The sequence below is a fragment of the Marmota marmota genome, unplaced genomic scaffold, assembly GCF_001458135.2.
Source record: "Marmota marmota marmota unplaced genomic scaffold, marMar, whole genome shotgun sequence".
Taxonomy (NCBI): Eukaryota; Metazoa; Chordata; class Mammalia; order Rodentia; family Sciuridae; genus Marmota; species Marmota marmota.
Genome location: NW_025999990.1, coordinates 31138463 through 31163818, shown reverse-complemented (window position 1 = coordinate 31163818; position 25356 = coordinate 31138463). Strand labels below are relative to the sequence as shown.

Below are 25356 nucleotides of genomic sequence, written 5' to 3'. Positions count from 1 at the left end.
CATTGTGCAGAAATAAAACATTTGTGGATTTTTAGTTATAAATTATGCCTATTATCTCCCATCCATCTGTCTTTCAATAAAATTTAAGGTCGAAGTGGATTATGCTTTTTAAGCTGCTCTATACTCATTTGTTCAAATGCATAGCAAGCCTTTTAATTAGGCCATTTGACCATTTTATATGCAAATAACTAATAGCATTAAGTGTATCTGTGCCTCCTTCTGTTGCTGTTCTGGTTGTGTCATAAATGCACTGACCCTCCACAAACAGGGTTAATTAGAGTGTGTGTGTGAGCGCGTGCGTGCAGGGGCTGCCAGCTGTAGATCTCAGATAAAGAAGCGAGATTCACCAAGCAAAGCTCTTTGTGTCCTAAACAAAACACATGTAATTATGAATAATATACTTAGGGAGCCTGCCTTAAGGAAATAAATTGCATTCCCAGTACCTTATACTAATAGTGCCATGAGTTCCTTTGTTACCTTTTTTCCCCTCAAATGACTTGGTAAACCATCTGTATTTTAATATATAAATAGGCATTTTTAAAAGTCAGATGAATTGGAAGAAATATTCAGCAAGACAATTCTGCTAAAATAATTTAAATGACTTGAAATATCCATCTTTATGTAGGCTTATATTAGCTCTGTAACTATGAAAACAAGCAAGCATACAAACTAAAAAGACATTCTTGGTTTCATTCTTTTGGCATATCTGCTATGTTCCAAGTGTTAAGTAAAAGAAAAAAATCCAGGTTCTTGCATTTAAAAAAATAGTAGTCTAAAAGGGAAGTGTACAATAGACATTTATGAATGGGGTATAGAATTGGGACCTAGGACCACCATCAACAGAAATTTATTCTGTTATAGTCTAGAAACCCCAGCTTCCTCTGAAGTCTCTATGAATGGATTCATCCTTGCCTCATCCAACTTCCGGTGGTTCCATATATTCCTTGGCTTGCAGCCAAATAACTCCAGTATTGCCTTTGTCTTCCTAAGGTCTTCTTCTTTGTCCCTGTCTGTCTTTTCCTCTTCTGTCTCTCATAAGAATATGTGTCATTGGATTTAAAGCCCAACCTAATCCAGGATGATCTTGAGATCTTTAACTTAATTGCATCTACAAGGTTCTTTTTTCCAAATAGTATTATATTTTCAGTTTCTGGGTGAGCATATCTTATTCAACCAGCTACAACTCCCCAGAGAAGGTGGCCTCTCCATTTCTGAGCAGGTTAGAGGAGAGAGGGGAGACAAGTAGCACGTTCCCTTTTTGGCATGGACATGGTGAGATACCCAAGTTATAGCACCATGCCTGAAGCAGAGCAAGCCCTCAGAGACCTCAGGATTAATAATGGAATATACGAAATGTTTAGTGAACAAGTGGATGCACTAGTATAGACATCAGGAAAAAGAACTAGGTTGGACAGAAGAGATCAGATCACCAATGGAGCTGTGTAAGAAGACAGAAAGGCAAGGTCCAAGAGGCAGTCCATTTTTGAGAACTTTCTGAAGAGATTTAGAAGGAGTTGCAGTAGAAACAAGAGGGAAACCAGGAAAGAAATGTGGCCTAGGAGACAAGAGAGGAATACATCTTTAAGGGGGTCAGTGGGGGTGGGGAGGAGATTTCAGGTTAGGTTACTGATTACATAAAGCCTGGATTTGGGAACTTGGATAGAAGCAACTTCAGAAGTTATAAATACCAAATTCAATGGATTAAACATGGTAGAACGGGTGACATACATCATTTTCTAAAATTTCCTAATGAACAATGAAATTTAATCAATCCAGATGGTCTCCAATTTACAGTATTCCAACTTATATTGATGTGCAAGTGATAACACATTCAGCCAAAACTATACTTTGAATTTTGATCTTCTCCTGGGCTAGTGATATGTAGTGATATTCTCCTGTGATGCGGCACAGGGGCAGTGAGGCACAGTCCCTCTCAGCTGTGTGATCATGAGGGGAAGGAGGGAGACTCCAGTATGCACTGTGCTGCTAAGCTCCGGTGTTCAGTAGCTGAGGGGAATTCATGCCTTTCAGCTTACTGTATTTTCAATTAAGATGGGTTTTTTCTGGTTGTAGACCATTACCATCAAGTTGGGGACCATCTTCATATAGCCTTTCCTCCTTCATGCCCAATGCACTTGTTTTGGAGAACAGGGTCTTAACAGTTCTACGAGAGGATACACATCTGTGATCTCTTTCCTTTGAACTAGGGAGACTGTGTGAGCTGCCATTGGTCCTTAGAAGCGCTTGCTGGAGTCTTTCACTCATCACCTCTCTGCACATTGCAGAGCATGTTACCACATTCACAAGGGGAGAGCACACTTTGCAAACTGTGATGTCCATGTTCCTTGGGCTGTTATGGGACCACCGCTCAGAATACACATTAAGTCCAAATGTGAAACAAATCGAAGAATTTCATATTATCTATGATTTTCTGGCCAGGGACGCTTCTACCTTCTGATTGAAGCACACCCGGCTGTCTGAGGTTCCAGTATTTAAGGAAAAACCCCATATTCTATGGAATCTGCAAATTGCAAGCAAGCTGGATACAAGGGCTGAGAAAGCAGTTAGCAGAGCTGAATCAGACAACTACATCCTGGGTTCGAGCACAGTTGTGGTTGTACATCCTGGGTTGGAGTACATTTGAGAATGTATGAAGCACAAAAAAACAACTTTTTAATTTTTTTTAAAAAACAGCTTATATAACAGTTTCACATGGGAACCATAAAGATGGAGGCACTATGGCTAATCTTACTATTTTATTTATCTGTATTTTTTAATCTATAACCTATAACTTATTACTTGTATTGATTAATTCAGACCATAACAGGGCATCCTACTGAATCCACTATAAAACATGAGTCAGGAATCTGTAACACTGATGAGAGACCCTCCTGATCAACAGTGTGAAAATATATTAGGAGTACAAGGAGCCTTCATTTTTACATGCTGGAGAGATTTAAAGCCACATTATATTTTAAAACCAATATCAGCTCTCTCCCTTACAATGACATCTGCTGTTAAGGGAGTCAGGTTTTCTTAAGTTAACCTTCGATGCTGGAAGAGCACTGAAGAAACCTGGTATATAATTAATACACCACACATTTGACCTTTCACTTCCATGTTAATGGCTGAACATTGACATTTTCTTTTCATAACTTGGACTACCCCCACAAAATTTTTGAATTAATAACAATGGTAACTATGTACTAGTTTACTCAGGTTGACTAATTTAAAAAAAATTAAAGAGAGTAAGTTTGGGTATTTTGATTTATATTTTAAATGGTAGCAATCATTATTGGTAAGTTTTGAAACATTTTATCAGACTTATGGACTAAGATCATGGCAAGTGTGTTCACTTTGAAACCTAAAAATAGGTTGAACATTCCCTGCCTTAACAAGTTGAACTTTAATATTAGGCAAAATAAAAGATCTTGTTTAAAATCAGCTTTTTAGGTGTTAACATATTTTTAGATTGAAATCTTCAAAAATTGGAAGGGATCATATGGGAATTATTTAAAACTTTCTTTTATAAATACTTTGTACCTGATTTTTATAAATCAGATTTTAGAAGTATAGATATATATTATGGTGTAGCATATACAAAATCTAAGCTATTTTGTCATACTTAAAGTAAATCTATAAATTTAGGATTAATACAAACAAGTCAATAAATAAGCATATAAATAGCCTTTTTCTTAAGGTTGAACCATACAGTGTTACAATAGCTTTAAATTTCTTCCTGTTATTTTGATATTACATTAAATTAAGAAATGACTTTGAGATTTCTGCTCACCATAAAAAAACCAAGCAGCATGTTTTTCTACTCTTTTAGCATTTATATTCATAAACTACATATATGTAACTAATTAGTTTAATAAGTCATTCACCCAAGACAGAATCCTGATCTCTCTAAAGCTTTTATCCTTGCCCTACTTCTAATGTCACTATCAAGTGCTTTATTCTACAGGTTTATTTTTTAAAGATATAATTATACATTATTTTCCTACATGTTGCAATTATGCTGTTTTCTTTATGTGAATATTGCTTTCTGCAGAGAATGTTCTTTGGAATTTCAAGGGGAAAATCAACTATTGTTTCTATAGAAATAGGAATGTTCTATGGGCAACAGTGGATTAGAAAATAAGGCACATTCAATATGAATCTGAGTCATTGTTGTTCACACTAGATGAAGGATAATTTTATAAAAACAAGGCCAAGGAAAATGAAATCTGGGATTTCATAGTTTATCATAACTCAGACATTTTGTGCTTCTGATAATTGAGCACACCATAGTCTCAAAGCACATTCTACCTGCAGTGTGTGTCCTTGTGTGTATGTTCATGCATAGGACTGTGATTGGTCAAGGCACCAATTTGTAGCATTACAAATTTGAGGGCTGCTTTGATTTCCACTGAATTTGGGATGTAGATGATGTAATTGTGTAAAGGAAAAGACAGCAAGGGTCCCAAGTAAAATGAGTTGTTAGTGTTTGGGTTAGTCTGTTTTTGGATACTATTATGAAACACCAGAGGCAGGCCACTTTATAAAGAAAATGGCCTTATCAAGTTCACAGTTCTAGGAGTTTAAGGGTAGCACCAGCATCAGGTGGACTCTGGTGAGGATCTCATGACTGGTGGTGTCACAATAACAGCAGTGTGGATGAGAAAAAAAGATCATGTTGCCAGATAGAAAGCCAGAGAGTTTAACAATAAGGGTCACTTTTATAATTTGTTCTCTTAGGAGCTAGCTCAGGATCCTACAAAAACAATCTTAATCCCTTCAGAGGACAGTGCCTCCAATGACCTTAGGACCTATGACTAGTCCCCACCTCTTAGAAGTCCACCTTCCCAATATCACCTGGATAAGGACACAGTCTCCAATATAGGAACCCTTGAGGGACACACTCAGGCATATCCAGATCACGGCAATGCTTCTGTTGAGGGTTTGTCTCACTTCCCCCAAATCTCCCTTGTGTCATTAATCTTTACTTTTTCTCCAGATTTCCTTTCTTCCTTCTCTTCTGACTATGTGTTTTTCTTTATTTCTCTGGCCTACATTTCCCCTGTGTATTATCATAAAGTACTCCATTGATTATTATTTCTTTTAAAGTTTATTTGTGTGCTGTCTCAACTTCTTGGCTAAATCCTTGTTCTTTAAGAATCACTTCCTCCATCTTCTTCCCAGAATATTTTTTCACAAATCACGTCTTCCTTCTTCTTCCAAGATATCCATCCCCATATGGAACTTTGGTTTCTCTAACTAAATTCCCAGACCACCCTGTATTTATGTTATCATAAAACGCATCCTACTCCAATGCCCCTGCTAGAATCTAAGCCCCCTGAGCATGGACCCTTTTGTGGGTTTTGTTCACACCTGTATCACTGTCACTCAAAATGTCCCCAGCTGCATTATAGTCACTCAATAAAAAGTGAATGAATAAAGGAGGAAAGGAATGGCTTTTAATTTCTGTCTCTTAGTTATACATTATGAACTCCCTGAAAGCAGGGGCAGAGTCTTAATTGCTTTTTTCTACCCCAAACCTAGCATAGATTAAGAGTCTGGGAATGTTTATTGAAAGAATAATGGATAACTGAATTACCAAATGCTTATTGCATATTTTTTTTCTTATCCCTGAAGGCTTCTATTTTATTACAAATATTTCATAAACAATTTTGAATCCCTTACACAGATCTGCATTGCTCTACGTTAGAGAAAATATATTGGCAACTAAGATTACAAATCAGAAAATGCTAGTGGTAGGGATCGGGTAGTGTTTTTTAAAGATCTTCAGGGAGTTCCAATGGTTTAGAATCCTTGCACTAGATAGAGTTCAAGTGGGGAGGTTGCTCAGGAAGATTAAAATATGGCATACCTCTATGAAAGGCATCACTGTACGAGGATGCTAGGTGGAATCTTTGAACAGGCTGCAGAGGAGGACCATAGAATTTTTAAAAAGGAAAGAGAAATGTGAAAGAAAGTGGTGGAGTGCTTTGTAATCACTGAATATTTACCATTCATTATGCCTAGAACTTAGTATACTTGCACTGCCACTTGTCTTTGTCACAGCCTTGCCAGGTTGTGTTAAGTTCTGTTTACAGATGAGGACACTGAGGCTTACGTTCCTCCCATCCACTGAAGACAACAGCAAAAAGTTCAAACCTATGATTGACTGCCTACAAAGTTTTGTTCTTTGCACCACATCAGTGGTTCTTAGCCAACAAAACCACCCAAATCTATGCCCCACTTAAGAACTGTTACATGGGCATCTCTGGGTAAGAGACCCAGGCATTACTATTTAATTTTAAATCTTGTCTGAGTTTCTAAAATGTTACCAAGGTTGAAAACCATGACCACAAATTCCACAGGTCTCCTCCACTTTGCCCAGCGTCCCCCTCTGGGCTTCCAGGTACTCTCATCTAGGAAGAGACCTGACTTAATCAGTTTGTGAAGGGTCCGCCCTGCATTCAGTTAAAGGAGCCTGAAGAGCCACATATTCACTGGGTAATCTGTGTTGCTCTTAATAGGTGTCTGTCTGCTTTGATGTTAGCAATAGTTCTATCCTATTGTAACTTTGAATTAATGAAACAGATCACAACACTAGCTCCAACTCTCCACAAAGGAGTCCTGCTCAGAGGCATTCCATCTTTGTGAGTTTTATAGCACAGCTGGTTGCTTTATTCAACCTACCCCCTTCCAAAACAAGGTTAAGTAGTAGGTATATCCTGTGTGTGTGTGTGTGTGTGTGTGTTTATATACATATATTATAGATATATATCTATGTATATATTATCTGTGTATATATATATCTGCATATAGATATCTCATTGTATATATGTAGATACATATATTTACACATACACATTTACACATACCTGTACACACATGCACAAATGCACATACACAGATTCACTGTACAAAAGAAACAGGGCATGGTTGATGTTATGGAGCAATTGTCACATTTGATATCAGATTTTCTTCTATAAATTTTGGTAGTACAAAGCTCATGGTTTTCTTTTTTTTTTTGTATTGTAAAAATTTGTAGCTAAATGTGGAGGATCAATAACTTTGTGTAAAATAAAATACATTTGTGCAAACTCCTGAAATAGTGTGAAAATTTAATCAGATATTTGAGACATGATGTATATGTAGACCAAACTAATTAGTTTAAACTCAATCCTGATAAGAAAGATTGGCATTAAAAAAAAAAGATAGTAAAAGTTCTCTACTATGACTGCACATTAGAATCTAGGGGGACTTTTTAAACAAACAGATGCTCAGATCCCATGCTAGGTATTCTGATTCAACTGCTGTAGTCATTGTTATTTTAAATGCTCCCTAGGTAATTCACACTGGCTTTTTCTTTCCTTAGACCTTCGGCTGTTGGAGAAGATGAGTATTAAATGACAATACTTAGATTCACATATTTACTGTCAGCAGTGATAATGATGATAATGATAATGATGATAGTAACTAATTGAGCTTGCTAATTGCTAAGCAAATTTTCCAAGTATTTTACATATAGTAAGTGTGCTTATAAAAGCTCCTTGGTGAGGGAACTATTTTCTTGGTGGTTTTTCTTGTTGTTCTTGTTGTTGTTTTGATACCAGGGACTGAACCCAAGGGCACTTTACCAGTGAGTGACATTCTCAGCCTTTTCTATTTTTTATGTTGAGACAGGGTCTTGCTAAGTTGTTTAGGGTCTCAGTAAGTTGCTTTGGGTGGTGTCAACAAATTCAACTTGTGATCCTCTTGCCTCAGCCTCTCAAGTCACTAGGATTATAGTTGTGCACCCCTGCACCCTGCCTATTGTCATTCTTTTCATAGATAAGAAATAGGTTTAAGAGATTGTGACTGGCTGCAAGACCCAGCAGAAGTGACATGTGAATCCAGGGAGTCCAACTCTAGCACTGCATATTTTCTACAGCCTCCAGTGAGGTTAGGAAATCAACGAGATTATATCTCTGAGCTGCCCCTTCAGATTCATTGTCATTTTCCTTCTTGGCTTCTGCAGTCTAAGTTAGGTACAGGCTCACCAATTCCCCTCTCAGTTGATAAGGAGTGTCCTTCCTTCTGCCATCTCATCCCACATACCATTGCATTTACTTTGTAGTAGAATAGCACCAAGCCTTCAAGATTTCAAGCATTACTGCTGGGTGGCTCATCTCTTTTGGAAAGGTGTCTTCTTTCTTTACTCCTAAATGCAGTGGAAAGAATAGAAGGCTTTGGAATCACACAGATGTAAGATGGAATTTATGGACCTTTAGTTATCAATCCTAGGCAAGTAATTTAATCTCTCTGATGCTTCCTTTTTTAAATCTATGAAATGAAATGAAAATGATTCCTAAACCACGGGAAGATAAAGAACATATACAAAGTGGACTAACATATACAAAGCTCCCCGGCACTCAGTGGACACTAGCACACATGCTTTTTTTTTTTTTTTTCAGTTTTTTAGTTTTAGTTTTAATGTTTATTTTTTAGTTTTAGGTGGACACAATATCTTTATTTTATTTTTTATGTGGTGCTGAGGATCAACATGCTTTTACCTGCTCCCTCACCGAATATACAATTGACTTCACACCCAGAAACTGCTGTTCACCTTCTACAATTCTGCTTTTCTTTTTCCTTCTCATTTCTGTGTTTCAAAGGTTGTACAGGACAGCCCAAATCATGTTTGAGAAAGGCTTGGTATGTAGAGAGCTAGCTATGTGACATAATTTTAGGACTCTAAGGAAATAAAAAAACCAAAATTATCTCTTAAAAATATCACAGCCTCCCTCCCTGCCCTTCCTTTCCACTACCACCAACATTTATTCAAACATTCAAATGCCTAAAATGCTAATTTTAAGATCTCTTCCAAGGAAGTGTTAAAGAAAATGAGTTTTGTCTATGGCACATTTTGTGGAGGCATGGCCACACACAGGCACACTCTGTATGCCATTACCACCAGCTCCCAGGAAGGCAAGTAGAGGGCTGGATAAAGAGGAGGTTCCTTTTTTTGTTTCTTAATTGACAAGCAAAAATTGTATCATGTACAACATGATGTTTTGTGGGATGGTTTATTGAGATAATTAACATATGCAAGACCTCACTTATTCTGTATGGTGAAAACACTTAAAATCCACTCTTGTAGTTTTCAAAATATAGTGCATTGTTATTATCTATAGTTACCATGTTGTATATTAAATTTCTTGAATTTATTTCTTCTGTCTGAGATTTCCTATCCTTTGATCACTGTCTCCTTAATGTCTACCCACCCACCCATCACCCATCCAGTAGTAACCACCATCTACTCTGCTCCTGTGAGTTTAATTTTTTTTAAAATTATTTATTTTTTAGTTGTAGGTACACAAATATCTTTATTTCATTTTTTTAGTGGTACTGAGGATAGAACCCAGTGCCTTACCTGTGCTAGGTGAGCACTCTACCGCTGAGCCAGAACCCCAGCTCTGTGAGTTCAAGTTTTTTAGATTGCATATATAAGCTTCCTTTTTTAAAAGCAAATAAAATTTTACATAAATACACTTCAACTGTATTCTTTTTTTCTTTTTATTTTTTGGGGGAGGTAGTAGGAATTGAACCCAGGGGTGCTTACCCACTGGGTCCATCCCCAACCCTTTTTATATTTTATATTTTATTTAGAGACAGGGTATCATTAAGTTGCTTAGGGCCTCTCTAAATTGCTGAGGCTGGCTTTGAATTCATGATCCTCCTGCCTCAGCCTCCTGAGCTGCTGGGCTTACAGTCATGCACCGCTATACCTAGTTATTCTTAAACTATAAGAGAATAAAGGTTTTGGCAAACCGAGTTTGACCTTTAAGTTTGAAAAGTGTCTGTTTGTTGCATGGTTCATTTAAAAATTGTTTTTCTTAATGTTATAATGGTTCAGCTGATCAAATCATAATATATTGCTTTTACTACTTAAAGAGTACAATGAAAAGGAAATAATTTTTCATAGGTATCCAGCCCTTCAGGGGCATGGCTGATATTTTCATCCACTGTGAAATATTTCTTCTTTCACTCTAAACCCTCTCTTCTCTAGTTAATTTCGTGAGAGATTTCCTTTCATTTTCTTGATACACTTCTATCATTAGTTTTTTGTCAAGCTTTTGAACTCCATTTTCCATCTTTGCATTTCTGTTTCTAACGATGCTCCCTTACTTTGGAGAGTTTTAATATAGTATGTAAGCTCTTCTATCTTCTTCAGCCAATTTACTAATTGTCTAATTACTTTTTGATTGATTCTTTAAAGCTCCTCATCTAGGTGGTGTCCAACTTCAGACCCTTTTATTATACCCAGCTCCTACTCACCATCACTCCTATCATCTCTAAGGACAGCAAACAGAATTGGTAATCTTCGACAAGTATTTAATCAGACTCTAGTTCTGATGACCCTTCTCCTATAGAATATTTTCCAAAGATGCTCTTGAGATTTCAACCCTCTTTTCCCCATCTTTCTTTCCATCCTTTTATCATCAATCTCCAGGAATTTTTCTGTTTTCCTAAAGAATAGAATTTTTACTTTTGAAAAACTTTTCTTCAGTAGTATCTATAGTTGCATTTTACTCTTCTGACATAAATTCCAAGATCAGTTTGGTTTGAGCCATTTGGGCTTGGAGGGATTTGATTTATACTTCAGTAACTGTGTTACATTCTTATAAAATCAGTTATCACCCAGTTCTGATCTGCGTATTTAAATTTTTCCTCCACACTTTTGGTTTTCCGAGCAAGTCTGTTTTTTTTAAGAGGGTTTTTTATATTTATTTTCTATCTTTTATGTTAAATTTGCATACATATCACACAATATCCTATATAAGATTTATTCAATTGTCCCCATATTTAAAATATATATATATATATATATATATATATATATATATATATATATATATATTCATTCATAGGTCTCAGAGTTACTCTGCCTCTGTCTGATCCTGTATTTATAAAACTCACTCTTTACTCTTTCTTGTGTCAGATCCTGTATGTTTTTATATATGATATACATATATGTGTGTTTTTATATATGATATATATTATATATATATATTATATATATAATGTTTTTACCCTTATTTTCACAATCATGTTCTTCTGTATATTTATATTTCCCATATTAATCTTTAAAAAAAATTTAATCTAATTTGTTATGTATGACAGCAGAATGCATTACAATTCATATTATACATATAGAGCACAATTTTTCATATCTCTGGTTATACCCAAAGTCAAATCACACCATTTGTGTCTTCATATATGTACTTAGGGTAATGATGTCCATCTCATTCCACCATCTTCCCTACCCCCATGTCCCCTACCTTCCCCTCCCTCCCCTTTGCTCTATCTAGAGTTCATCTAATCCTCCCATGTTCCCCCTGCCCAACCCCATTATGAATCAGCCTCCTTATATCAGAGAAAACATTTGGCATTTGGTTTTTTGGGATTGGCTAACTTCACTTACTTAGCCTTATATTCTCCAACTCCATCCATTTACCTGCAAATGCCATGATTTAATTTTCTTTTAATAATGAGTAGTATTCCATTGTGTTTTAACTTCAGTAAAGAAAAGGGCCTATTTATGTCTCCAGCCTTGGTACCTTAAATAACTTTGTTTCAAGTCTGGCCTCCAGCAAATAGTTCCCCAGTGCTAAAATTCCAGAGCCTATCAGAAATTTTAATGTTTTCTTCATATCAGGCAGAAAACAATTTTTTTAAATATTTACTTTTTAGTTTTTAGGTGGACACAATCTTTTTTTTTTTTTTAATGTGGTGCTGAGGATCAAACCCAGTGCCTCATGCATGCCAGGTGAGCATGCTACCACTTGAGCCACATCCCGAGCCCCAGAAAACAATTTTTGAAGCTTTTTTCCTCTATAGTTAGCTGCATGAAGCTGCCCAGGCTCCAGCTCTCTAGGAAAATCTCAGAATCCAAGATTGGCTCACACCTGCAGGCACAGGGCTCACAGTCTTACATAGAACTGCCAGAGTAAGCTATGGTAAAGCTGTGTGCCTAGTGTGTGGCCTCTGTGGCACAAGTGGCTGCCACAGAACTGCTTCAGATTGTCAACAAGACATGGCCACAATAAACTACAGGGAACCGAGAACAATCCACTTGGAACCCAAGTCCAGCGATTGGCAATCAAGACAAACCAGCACAGAGGGGGGCTGTTATGGTTTAGATATAAGGTGTCCCTTGAAAGCCCCAGTGTGAGACAATGAAGAAATGTTCACAGGTACTATAACTAGATTATGAGAGCTATAACCTAATCAGTGGATTGATCCATTTGATGGATTAATAATTTTAAAGGACTATTGTACTAGGTGATAACTACAGGCAGGTAGGGTGTGACGGGAGGAAATAAGTCACTGAGGGTATGCCTTTGGGGTTTATATTTTGCCCCTGGCCAGCAGATAGCCCCCTCTGTCTGTCTGTCCCCCCCTACCTTGCCCCTTTTCCTGAATGTCATGAAAGGCTCATCTTTCCTCCACCATGCTCTTCCACCATAATATTCTACTTCATCTTAGACCCAGAGCCATGGTGTTGGCTGACCATGGACTGAACCTCTGGAACCATGAGACTTGTGGGGTATTTTGGCCACAGCAATACAAAAGTTGACTGAAAAGGGAATAAGGATATGAACACATTTTTCCTCACCTGTCCCATTACGGAACACAAGAAATTGGTAATGTCTGTAATGATCCCCAGGGAAAATGGGTAAGGCTGTTTATGACTTGCTCCCTGTGGAAACCTTTAAGGGATACATGGTGCATGTCTTGTCCTAACTGTGGACCTTCCAAGCTGACTGGCTGTCAGAAAACTTTGCTGAGACTCTCCTTTCTCACTATCAGACTTCTAGGTACCTAGAGAAGCATCCTTCCTTGAGAGGTCCCAAAGAACACTTCCTCAAACACACTGTGCTTCCAGATTATCAGTGGTTAGTAGTTTGTGTGTGTGTGTGTGTTGGCAGAAAAGATCTTAAAAGGGTTTCTGCTTATCTTTAAATGACTATGGATTTGTATATTCTCCCTATAACAATATCCATTTTTGCTTCTTATATTTTTAAGCTTTGCTTTTAGTTTTATGTCTTCTTGATAAATTGATCCATATATCACTGTAAATTGTCCCTTTTTATCTCTGATAATGTATCTTGCTTTGAAGTCTACTATGTCTCAAATGTACACCTACCTTTTTAGGATATATCCTTTCTCATTCTTTTACTTCCAACCAATCTGCATTTTTTTTTAAATTTAAGTCATATTTCTTACAAAAAGCATATAATTTAGTTTTGATTTTTCAATTCAATTTGATAATGCAGTATTTAATATATTTACATTTAATATAACATGTGCTATTGTTACATTTAAGTCTAACATTTTTGTAATCGTTTTCTATTAATCTCGTTTGTTCTTTGCTCCTGTGATCCTTGTTTGTTTGCCTTCTTTCGAACTAATTAAATATTTTAGCCTTCTCTTTCATCTCCTCTATTGACTTTTTAAAACTATACTTCAAAGAAATGTTTTTTTTCAGTAGCCGGGTCTTGAGATTACACAATATGCACTTTTATTATTCTATACCTTTAAATAATATTACTAAAATATTAGTCTAAGAACCATAAAAAAGTCTAATTCTATTTACTCACTTTCTGGCCTTTGTCCTCTGCATTGATTATATTTATTCCTAGGTAAAGAACACAAAATATGTCACTATTTTTGCTTTAAATAATCATTATTTTGAAAAATATAGATAGGTAGGTAGACGATTATAGGTAAATAGGTAGGTGCAAGGGTAGGTGCATAGGTGGGTAGATAATGATTTTTTAAATATCTTTTATGTTTACTCAGATAATTATCCATTTGTCCTGTCTCATGTTTTTCTTTATTCCTGCATGTAGATCCAGGCTTCTATCAAAAGTCTTTTCCCTTTACCTTAGAAAACTTCCTGTCCCTTCTCGATGTTTCCCTGTCTTATTTCACCCTCCTGTGGGCAGATTTTTTTTTTTTCCTGAATGTGGAATTCTATGTTAAGAGGAGTCTTCCTTCAATACAGGCAGAAATCATTGTGTTGCCTTCAGACATCCAGCATTTTACATGAAAAATCTAGGCTCATTCTCCAAGATATTCCCTATATGTAAAACTTTCCCCTCTGCTTTAAAGATTTAATATGTGTCTTTTTCTCCCAGCAGTTTAATCATAAAATGCTTCAGTGTATCCTCACTGTTGGTGGTAGTTTTATGTGTTTGGTTTGTGTTTGCTTTTATTCCACTTGGGTTTCATTCCGTTTTGTTTTGTTTTGTTGTTTTTCATATCTGGGTATATGAAATTGACATCTTTTGTCAATTTTGAAAAATGCTCACCAGTAATCTCTTCAAATATTTCACTGTCCCATCTCTCCTTTGTGTTCTTCTGAAACTCTAATGACACACGTTAGAACATTAGATATTGTGTCATAGTTACAGGTCTTCTTCACTCTTTTCCCCTCTGTTTCAGTCTGGATGATGTTACTGACCTGTCTTAAATTTTATTGATTCTTTCTTCCGCTGATTCATTCTGCTGGTCAGCCCACTGAATGAATCCATCATTTGTGACACATAATTTTCTTTTACCATTTTCATTTTCGTCTTTTTCCAAGTGCTCATACCTCTGTTGAAACTCCCCAACTCTTAGTGCATTCTTCTACTCGCTCATTATATCTCTTTAGCATGTTTACCGTAGTTTATTTTTAAATCTCTGTCTACTAAGTCCAACATTTGGCCATCTATGGGTTGGCTTCTATTGTTTTATTTCTATCTAGGAGTCACATTTTTGTCTGCTTTGTGTGTTTTACAATTTTTATTATATATCAGTCTTCATGGTAAAACCATAGTAGTCAGTAATATATACCCCCAGAAAAGGGCTCACCCTTTCTTCTATCAAGATGCCAATGTGTGTATGTTGGGGGGAGGCCAGGGGGACTGGGTTATTCTGATAGTCACTAGATCTGTTTCTGAGCTTTGCTGTAGCTTTAGTTAAATCTGGTTCACCAATGGCTTTAGAGGTATTGAGGGAGGCGTAGGACTTTCCGTTTAACAAGATGGATTGCCCATGCTTCAGAGATGTCTTGATGCCTAGAGAGAGCCTAGGTGCCAACAGATCTCTCCTTCTGCTGTCCAGCCTTAATGATACCTCCCTCTGCCTTTGGAGAGCTTCCACAGTGTGCCAAGTGAAGGTCTATACACCTAGAGGGATTGACATCAGCTTTCCTGCCCTCCCTCAGCCTGTATCAACCACCCCCATGTACTCAGTAAGGGACTATAGGAAGGTGTTGGCAGGAAGGTATGCGTCCTTTCTGTGGTGGAGCAGGAGGACCACAGGATTATAATTTGTAACACTCTCCCACTTGTAGTCATTAAAGGTTTGCCAGTTGGGCCAGTTGTCTTTACCCACGTCTTCATTAATGGTGTCCCCAGGAGTGATAAGAACTAGAGAATCCTCTCTCCTGGGAGGGGTTAATCCCATTTTGGAAACTAATAAATTTAGCTTCTTGGGGGTCTTGAGCTCTTGATGCATTAACAAGCTCATCTGTTGTTCAAGACAGATAATTTCTGTAGAGAAAACATTGAACTGTACCCAGTTGCCTTTTGGGCTCTGCAATGTAAATAGAAGGGCAATGCCGTGGTTGTCAGGCCTGATGCTACGATTTGTAGGACCTGGGTCTGGAGTACAAATGGGGACACACAGAAAATATGTCTAAGTATTTAAGAGTTATAAATCAGACTTGAAAAATCATTAAATCAAATGTTTTCCTATATTGATAAATGTGTCTTCATAATAACTTTGAAGATCAAGTTCAAACTGAAATTCTTCTCCATGTGGCAAGTCCAAGAAAGATGACACTCTGCCTTCTGTTCCCACCCCTATTTCTGTCTTCTGTCTGAAAGGGCTTGACACACATGTGTGAACTCCTCAGCACACTATCCCAAGCTTGATTCATTATCTCTGCATCCACATCCCACAGACAAGCACACTTCACCACCCCTAAGGCTCCAGCTGTGCATGCTAGAGTCAGGTCCACCTTGGGAGAACTGACCTGGAAACATCTTAGGGCCTTTGGGAAAGGAAACTCCAGAGTCCCAAGCACTCAACACCAAGTATGGAAGGGGCCTCTGGATTTTCTAACTCATAACTCTTTGGGGAAAGATATAAGCAGAGGAAGACTAGTGAAGTACAGCCTTCTAAGGTGTGAAACCAAAGCATGCCCCATCCATCCATCTTCCCATTCCCTTTGGCTGGGACTAAGGGCAGTACTGATAGAAATAAACAATATTTCACAAATAGGTGAGCAGTTTCCAAAGAGAGAGGAAATGTGGAAGCAAAATACAAGATGCTAAGGATGCCCTTTGGCCCTTTGCCCAAGGCCAATTTTTACAGCTGCAGAAACATAGAATGTATACATCTTCCTAGAGCTTCAATACTAATGGGATGCTCTGGAAGAAATAGGGTACAATGTGTTTTCTAGAAATCCGATGCCTTCAGATTGACATAAGGAGCAAACTTAGCCTATAAATTGATTCAAGACACAGCTTGCCTCAAATAACAAAATTCACAAATGTGGCCCATATGCAATTGACTGTGATAACTTAAAGGGGAAATGACTTCACTATCTGATTTTTCACTGCCTTCCAACAAAAAAGAAAGCACAAAATGACTGCCAAGAAAATTTTACTTGTCTTGACTAGATTGTGGTTTCATTTATAGTCTATGTGGAACTCTAGTTACAAAAGAAATGCATTTTCAGTTTTTAAGGTATACAGTTTTGCACATGAAGGAATTATTTATAATTATATGAACATCAGATATTTAATTCCACAGACATATGATGAAAGTTTTAATATAAGCGGCCACAAGTAACTTCTAAAAAAAAAAAAAGATCTCTTTATTTTAATTGAATATTATACTTCACTGTGTCTTATATAGTTAAATATATGCCTTGATGGGATTTAGCTTTCATTTAACATTGAATGTACTTATGGAGAAATCTGAAATATTATGTTGCCCCTTACACACATGCGTACACACACACACACACACACACACACATGCTGAATTTGGGCAGATCTTTTGGGGGGACACTATCAGAATTCCTTCCTTTGTTAAAATAGTGCTAAATAGTAAGGCAGAGAATTATCATTAAAGTGGTGGATGAAATACTTGCTTAGCTCCACCCACTTCCTCCCTAAGCAATCCCTATATTGACAATTCTTTTTTTAAATTCAGTGGAAAAAATTCAAAGAGAGAAAACAGCAGCAGAGATCTGTAGACATTTTTTGGAAATGAAAAGGGGATCGGTGAGTTGTACTTGATTCAGTGGAGCAGAGATGTGACAGCAAGGTGTCTACAGGGGAGATCCTACCAGGAAGCAGACAAGGCTCCCTAGAGAACCCTGGACACATGCAAGACAGCAGCAAAGGCCTTTGTTGAAGCTAGAGGAGGGACTTGGAACTAAAATCAGGACTGGTTGAACCTCTTAAACAGAGCAATTGGACTCCCAGATCTCCCCCTCTATCTGAGCAGCCTGGCCATGACCTCAGCCTTCAGGTAGAGGACTACTCTCTGCAGTACTTCACTAGAGAAACTCAAGGTCAGCAAGCTCAAGGTCAGCAAGCTCAGGCTCAGGCTCAAGAGCAACAAGACAGGAAGAGAACGGCAGGTGGGGGTGAAATGAAGTACTGAGCTCTGTGAGACTAAGTGGAAATCCGCACGCTGAATAGAAACCTGCTCTCCCTTCCTTCAAAATGTTTTATCAGCTCAGCTCCCAGAACACCAGCACTCCAGCATGTGTACAGGTAGGCAGCACAGGGGAGTGCACCTCTCTGGAGGATCTGAATACCCAGTAGAAACCTAGTTACTCTCAAGTGTGCTTCAGCAAAACAGCTCAGCTTTGTCTAATGTTTGTATAGTCATATCCTCTAGTCCATAATATGTTGCTTGAGCAGACAGCTATGGAATACCAGGTATGGAGGAAAGTCTCCCATTTAAAGAGTCTTAAGTACACAAACTCCAAAAATTGGAGGAAACACAGATTCTGCAGGGAGCAGGTGAAAAAAAGCTGAAGTTTATGTTCTTATAGAAAATAAATTGTACCCATGAAACTAAACATGGTGTGATGAAAAAGGGACAATTAGAGACAAATAAAATTCTTGGAAATTGAAAGCATGTCAGCAGAAATTGTCAACTGAAGAGACATGAGAAATTCTTCTAGAAAGGTAATGACAGAAAAAAAGATGAATAGAACAGGAAGGATAACAACGAGTACCAGTCTAAGGGGGTGTGTTATCCAACTGAAAGGAACTGAAAGGAGTTCAGTTTCAGAATGAAAGAACAGAGGAAATAGAAGTCAGAAATTGACTTTATTTATATGTAAAATTATATATCTATAAATATAAATTTGATATATCTTATAAACATATGTTTATATATGTATAATTTTATATACAAAATTTCCCACAAATAGAAGAATGAGTTAAAGTTCCTTCAATTTCAAACATAATCAGCAGGTGAAGAATAGAAGGGGATATCGCATGGAGATATATTGTCCTGAGATAGAAGAATACCAGGGCCAGAGAGGAAATAATAAGTTTTCCCAGATGTGAAAAAGAAAATGAGATGGAGAGAGCAGGACAGAGGGAAGAAGAAGGATGGAAATTCAAATAAAAGGCATCAGGAAACAAAACCTTCTCAATAACATGAGAAACTAAAAGACAGTAAATTTCTTGGAATTTTTGCAGGAAAAATCTTTTTTGGGAGGTGGGGGAAGTTTATGTTTAAGTGATACAGCAATTGTACATATTGACAAGTCAGAGTGTGAAATTTCAATACATGTATACAATATGTAATGATGAGGTCAAGGTAATGTATATACCCATTACTTTGAGCCTTTATCATTTCTTTATGTTGGGAACGTTCAAAATCACCTATTTTGAAATATATAATTAATTGGGGTCAACCATAGTTATTCTGCTGTGCAATTGAGCATTAAAAGTTATTTTTCCCATATGAGGGAAAAGTATTTCTGTATCTAGTCAAACTAATCATTAATGTAAGATAAATATTTCTAAGCATATAAGCTCTCCCAAAATTCATTTGTCCCAGACATCTTTCTCGGGAAGCTACGAGAAGGTATCTTCTCTTATCCACCCATAAGGGAGTCCATCATAAAAGAGGAAAGCAAAAAACTCAGGCAAAGAACTCAATAATACAGAAAGACAAGGGTGTCTCTCCAGCTGTCACAGGATGGCAGCTCAATAGCAAGATTACCACCAAAGAATAGGGTGTGGGAGAAAAGAATAATTGACGATATTTCAAGAAATGGCACATATTGTATTGGACGGTTTGAGAAGATGTAATGATGAGCAGATAGGAAATTCAGCAAACAAAATGTGACTCAACCAATGTCAGGAAAAAGAAAAACATAAAAGAAATATAAGCAGAACCCATGTGACTTACATCTGAATAACATATACAAAACCAAAATAATGTAACCACTGATTAATGCTTCATCTAAAACTGTTGTGAAATTAAATTGGGAGGATTGAGGGAAGAGGAGTGTGTATGTGTGTGAGCATGCATGCACATGCTTTGTGTGTGAGGGTGTGAGTGTGTGTAATTTGAGAATTAGAAAAGGACAGAGGGAGGAAGGAACAGAAAGGGCAAGGCTGAGAAGTTCACACACTAGATGAAGTGTTTAGTAGTTGAATCCCTGTCTTCCATAGACAGAGATGAAAGATAATAACCACTTTTGAAACATAAAAAAGGAGGTGTATGAGAGTATCATTTAGGAGCATAGAATCATCATCATAATTAACAGTTGAGAACTGAAGATGTTGCGTCTGGATTCAAAGGTGTCGAGGGGCAGCTGGCACTTTCTTTTAAACTTTCTAACTCTCTGGCTTTTTAAAAATATCTGCATGAGTTTTTATTAATATGTACCAGCTCTTTTTTTTTCTCTGGTGCCAGGGATTAAACCCAAGGGTGCTTGACCACTGAACCCCAGCCCTTTTTATTTTTTATTTTGAGACAGGGTCTTGCTAAGTTGCTCAAGGACTTCACTAAATTGTGAGGCTGGCTTTGAGCTTGCTATCTTCCTGCCTCAGCCTCCAGAGTTGCTAGGATTATAGGCGTGCACTACCATGCTGGGCTCTAGCTAAAAATTTTAAGTGACTACTAGAGAGCTCTGTGGTTCTCAACTGTGCTTTCTAGGTTCCTGGAGGTTGCCTAATGAAAGAGTGGGCAGAGCTGGCCAGGCCACTAGCCTCACATCCAGACTTCTGCAAAAGAAGCTATCCCTTCCTTATCCTTGTTAAGTTTCAGTGAGATATTTGCTTTTGAACAAAAGATTCCATAGCAAAACAAGTCCGAAAAATGTTGATAGCTATATGTTCATCTGACCAAAACAAAAAAAAAAAAAACAACAAAAAAACAAACGAACAAACAAAAAACTGATCCCAAATAAATAAGCAGGATATAACTACCAACTCCATCCAGTTTGGCTCTCACCTGTCTTTTTAGTTTATCACACATAACAGGACTGCCCTATTTTTATCTGGATACCTCTTTAAAAACTTGGATTTGAACCAATTTTTCAACTAGGTTTTAAATGTGGATTGGATATTGGATTATGAAAATTTACATAAGTTTTAAATAATGACATTAAATACATTTTCATTTTGCTCCCAAGCCATATTTCATCCTTACTTCTTAAGAGGCATCAGATGTGGCTTGTGCTGATACAACAGAGGACTTATCTATGCTTGAGAGAAGGTCACACATCCTAGAGATGAATGCCATTATGTTCCACAAAGGAAAAACACCCCCGCCTCAGCCTAAGTAAAAAATAAATTAAAATACCCATATTCCATACTGAAGACAATCCAAATCTTTTGCAAATGTGTTGCTTTGCTTGTTCCTGGGGCTATACAGCCTCTCAAAAACAATTAAAACATTTAGGGAGATATCAAATCATAAAACAGATACTTCTGAAAAAATCGTTTCCCTCTGTCAATCTCTCTCTTTCCAGTTCTCTATGCCACACTGTGAAGTGCTGTACCTCCTCTGTATGTTTCCATTGTTTTCAATCTAAAACATCTAAAAGCTGTTTTGAAAAATAACTACAGGTAAGTTTATATAAAATTTTTGTAAAACACACTTGACATAAGTTATAGATTTATACACTTACGTAATCTGAATCTGTATGCATATCTCCCTGGAGGTTGGCAACAACTCATTGTGGTATTATTATTCCCATTATAGGAATGAAGCAACAGTGGTTATCAGAGGTTGTGCTTTCCCAGGTTGGGCAGCTACAGCAGGGTTTATGAAATTCATATTTTCAGAGCATGGTGAGGTAAACATATCCTAATTCACAAGAGGCTGGTCTTTAGCATCCTTATGACCGCAAAAATTTCAGATTACATATATAGGATGATCAGCTGGCCCTGACTTGTCCAGACTTTCATGGTTTTAGCTTTGAAAATCCTGCACCCATGAATTGCCTCAGTCCCAGTCAAACCAGGGTGGTTGGTAACTTTATATGAAGTGGTGATCACAAGAAATGAGAACAGATGCATCACAGGAGCTGAAAGGGTAACAGGAAATGAAACACAAGTAGAGGAAGAAGATCCAGAAAGCTCATTTAGATGAGGGTAAAATGATTTCTTACCTATATCAAAGAAAACTAATTTTAAGAACCATAACAACCTGACAATTAGCACTAACCTTTCAAAATTATTTATGCAGTAGAATGTATCTATAGATTTAAGATCTACTTCAATATCATGAAGTGTCTAAGAGACACACAAACTTGACTATTCAATCTTGAAAAGAAAAGACCTCTCTTAGATGTTTCATGAGAAAAAATCACAAAAGATACGGCTTGCTGTTTTAGATATCCTAAATCTCCTCTTTAGATTTTGCTCTCCTCAAAGTCCACCTCATGGAAGTGACAGTGGTTCCCAGTCTGCCCCACCACCCCACCACCTGCTATGTACCAGATTCAGTGTCCCACTGTGTCTTCCTGAGTTCTTACCTTTTCTTTTAAATTGTTCTTTTTCTTAGGTATTTCCTTCCATGCCCTTTCTTAAAACTCATATGTTTTTCCACATGAGAGAGCATCTCCATTCCCCTCTGCTCCCCTTTCCAAACCCACCCACAATAAAGAATCAAAGAAGAGAAATAGAGACGCCTCTTCAAGACAAGGGAGGAGAGTGAGGGGATGAGAAAAAGTTGAGTTTATTTTTACATAAATATTTGAATGGTGTGTGTGTGTGTGTGTGTGTGTGTGTGTAAATTATCAAGGTAAAATAACCTCATTACAGAATATAAAAAAAAGGGATAAGATTTTTTTTAAATGGCCTATAAATCATTTTAATAGGATTCCTTCTAGCTTAAACTTTTTTCTATATATCTGCAAATGTGCTAATAAAGTTGAAATCATGGTGCATGTATGTGGTGATTTTCAAGCTAAATATTGTCCTGTGCCATTTTGTTGTCATTAAAACTATCATTATTCTCTACCAAATATGTTATCATTAGTATATATACATATGACCTTTTCCTTGATGGAGGTTATTTTCATACAATAGATATCCACAAAGGGTATCCATTTCATCCAGTTTTTAAGTTGATTAGCATTTAATAGGATTTCACAGCTCTGTTTCCTTTTCTCTTTTTATTGTATATATTGACGTGTACATGGTGTTTTGATATACATATAAGTAGTGATACATATATATCTAGTGAAATGATGACTACTATCAAGCAAATTAACATACCATCATCTCATATAGTTTACTTTTTTTCTTGGCAAATTACCAGCGTATGTATGTGTGTGTGTGTGTGTGTGTGTGTGGTTTTTGTACTTTTTCTTGGGTAGTATCTATTTTAGTTATTTTTAAACATCTACTACTTACATTTATTGTAATTTTTTCTTTTGAACAAAACTATGATCCTTCCCCCCAATTTTTATTTTTGCATAGATTTTTTTAATAAATGAGATGTAAACAATTAAAAAATTAACTGTGAAATCTTAAGAATGCCACTTGTGTTTGTCTCTTAAGGAGAGTAGGCAGGATAAAATTAGAAAGGACCATTTACTGTTTTTAAAATATTTTTTAATTTGTTCTAATTAGTTATATATGACAGTAGAATGCATTTTGACACATGTACACAAGTGGAACACAACTTCTCATTCTTCTGGCTGTACACAGTGCAGAGTCACTCTGGTAATCATACATGTATGTAGGGTAATGATGGCCATCTCATTCCACCATGCTTCCCATCCCCACACCCCCCCCTCCTCCCTTCACTCCCCTCTGACCAATCCAAAGTTCCTTCATTCTTCTCTAACCCACCCAGTCCCCATTATGGATCAGTATCCACTTGTCAAAGAAAACATTCATCCTTTGTTTTTTGGGGTTTGGATTATTTTGCTTAACATGATATTCTCCACCTCCATCCATTTACCTGCAAATGCCATATTTCATAGGACCATTTACTTTTGAGTGACCAGGGTTTTTATACACATGGATGTCTTACAGATCAACTAAGACACGAGTTTGCACCCCTCATTTAGACCTGCAAGAAGCCTGCACCAGCATTTGCCATCCCCAGGATTATACTAACACGGTCTTTTTCTGGAGAACTGAGCTGCTCATTCACGATAAATTAAGGGCATCTGATTTGCCTGTTACATGCCCAGTTTTCCTTGGAAACAAGCCCTGGAAGCTATTTTTTCTGATCAATCCTAACTCTCCTGTTAGTGGTTATAAAAGAGAAAAACAACATCGACTCATGGTAAAGACTGAATTCTAACCATCATAAATCTTATCAATTGCCTTGTGAAGGTTGTGGGGGTGGAGGAAGAAAAAGAATTCATTATATACTCACTTAGCTAACATCTGGACTGATGTTCCTACCACTGTTGTAAATGTTTCTAAATTTCTAGGATTGGCACAGATGAAAACATAAGCAGAGGTAAAGTTGGGAACCTGAGAAACTCCTTGATGAATGAGTGTTTGCATTATTAAGAAGGGCCAGTGACATTAAATAAAGAAAACTGTTACAGTTTATAGTTAATGGGAAATACTAGAAGGCCTAACATCTCCTTTTTATTTTTGGCTTCAGTTAGGTGCTTAATACAGAATATATATTCCATATAATCTCTTGGTTCATTGATTGAAGAGAGATTTTTTTTTCCTAAAATAATTAAGATAAATGAAAACTACTTTTATCTAAAATGTGGGCCAACATATAACCATTTTCCATAGGTTGAAATATAAACTTTTACACAGGTAGTTGTTATTTTCAACAAACACTTCTTGAGTGTCAGTTTTGTGCTGGTGTTCTCCCAAAGACAGACAGAAGTGAACAGTGTGCCGGAGGTGACCCAGATGACCTGCCACCAGCTCTACATGCTCTGGGTTTTGATGCTGTTCCTTAACCAACCCGGCCAAGGAGTGTGATCTGATAGAGGGCAAAACAGACAAGGGACAAGGATGCTTGCTCTCTGGGCTCCCTTTGGGGTTCTTTCTTTCCTTTACTTTATGGATTTATTCTTAATTAACTTTTTTATGAATGTCATAAATAGCACATAATAAGCACTTGAAAATGTCTATTGATAATGAAGAATGGTTATAGAAAAGAATATATTTCAACCTATGGAAAATGCTATGAAATGTATATTTTAACCTATGGAAAATGACAGATGCTCCTAACAGCATTGCCTAAAGCCTGCACTTCCCTAAGCTAATCAACTTTGAGGCTAAGAATAAGGCATGTTTCTTCTCTTCTTCCCTTATTTTTTTCTTTTTAAAACATCAAGTAAAAGACAACCAAAATCAAAAACAAAATTTAAAACCAGCAACAAACAAAAACAGCTTTCTTTCTGGAGTCAACCATTTGACTTTGAATATTTTTGAGATGTCCCTGTAAGTCCCAAGGAGCAGCTGCAGCCACACCACCACCTAGAACCCAGCCAGCTGACAGTTGCCAAGAGTTGGCAATGCTTGGGGTTGTGATGTGTCTAATTACCAAAATTATAAAGCCCTTATCATGCTTTGAAGACACTGTGTGGTCCATTGAATTGCATGTAATAAATTCACTATTATGAACATAAAGAGGTAAATTATTTTCAATTGCAGATCTTTTTGACCCCAGTGACCACTAAATAAATGTTAAACACAGGTTTATCAGTGCTGATTTAAAGGCACTCCCCATTATTAATTCTTTCCAGACACTACTTGGTGAAAAGTGACTTTTTCCTAGTTTCCATTCATTCAATCATGTCTTTCAGATTCCTGCCTCCTCCTCCTCCTCCTCCTCCTCCTC

General features: G+C 37.0%; 1 protein-coding gene across 1 annotated transcript in view; it reads left to right on the top strand.

Annotated features, from left to right (window-relative positions):
- Dtna (dystrobrevin alpha) overlaps window positions 1–25356 on the top strand; it is a 315681-nt gene that overhangs the window by 35927 nt on the left and 254398 nt on the right. The window lies entirely within an intron of this gene.